The 1186-nt window shown below is 60.6% G+C and overlaps 1 non-coding gene across 1 annotated transcript; it reads left to right on the forward strand.

The window, feature by feature from the left end:
- Positions 1 to 814: 814 nt before the first annotated feature.
- Positions 815 to 968, forward strand: LOC138517659 (5.8S ribosomal RNA). Its single transcript, XR_011282767.1, has one exon. It is a non-coding gene; the product is annotated as a 5.8S ribosomal RNA (ribosomal RNA).
- Positions 969 to 1186: the final 218 nt, after the last annotated feature.

Raw genomic sequence — 1186 nt, forward strand, 5'->3', positions numbered from 1 at the left:
GGATGGGGCATCTTGGAGTCCAGATCGGATGGGGGCATAGTTGATCTGGAATGGAGGCACAGGGCATATAATGGGGGCATGTCATGGAATGATGGAGCATGTGGGTCTGAGTGAGGGCTGGAGCACTCTGGTGGGAAGGAAGGGGGCGCCGGTGAGCAGGATTCCCTTCCACTAGAGGGGGGGTCCGCGGCCCAGCAGATGGACAGGGACGCCTGGCTGGGTTAACCTGCTGGGGATGTCCCCAACCATGCACTGAAAAGGGAGTCCGAACTGGCTGGTGCACACGCTCTTCTCTCTGACCCACAAGCGGACGGGCATTGGTGGGCACACCCCGGTTGGTAGGGAAGCCCCAAGTGGGAACAGTATGGAGCCGAGGGTCACCTCCCCAGGCAGACAAGGACCCGGCACGCCATGCGCGATCCCTGAGCCATGGCACAGCAGGCTTACTTGATGGGCGGGCGTTGAGGTTCCAGCCGCCCACATCTGTGGCCGAGTGATGGCCTGCTGGTGCAGCGGGTGACCTTCCCTCTTTCCCAGGTACCTGGAGCTCGGTCCTGTGTGGCCAGGCTGGGATTTGAAGATTCTAGCGATCCCACCCAACACCCCCTGTATCCCTGCCTGTGGTGCCTCTGGCCCGCCTCTCTCTTTTTAAATATATATATTTTTTTTAAACCTCATTGGTCTCTGCCGATTCCCAAGTGGGGAAGCTGGATGGAGCACTGGGCTGTCTCGCCACAAGCGACGCTGCCTCCCCTGGCCTCTCCTGCACCGGCAGGGTCAGGCTGACATCTGGAACAAAACAAAAGTTGCCTGTGACTCTTGGCGGTGGATCACTCGGCTCGTGCGTTGGTGAAGAACGCAGCTAGCTGCGAGAATTAGTATCAATTGCAGGACACACTGATCATCGACACATCGAATACACCTTGTGGCCCCGGCTTCCTCCCTGGGCTATGCCTGTCTGAGGGTCGCTTGAACATCAATCGCCCCAGGGTTCCCTCCCAGGGGCACGGCTGTGGCTGTCGCAGGGACCGCATTCCCTTAGTCCCCCTAAGGTCAGACCCCGATCCGCACCGTTGCAGGATCCCTGGACCTGGCGCGCAGGCTCATTGCCGGCACGTCCCGGCCTCCCCAGTTTCCCCACCTCGTGCGGGTTTCTGGAGGGCTGGGTGCCTGGCACGCCCTGGTG

The sequence above is a fragment of the Ambystoma mexicanum genome, chromosome 6q (assembly GCF_040938575.1).
Source record: "Ambystoma mexicanum isolate Mex_15411 chromosome 6q, UKY_AmexF1_1, whole genome shotgun sequence".
Classification (NCBI taxonomy): domain Eukaryota; kingdom Metazoa; phylum Chordata; class Amphibia; order Caudata; family Ambystomatidae; genus Ambystoma; species Ambystoma mexicanum.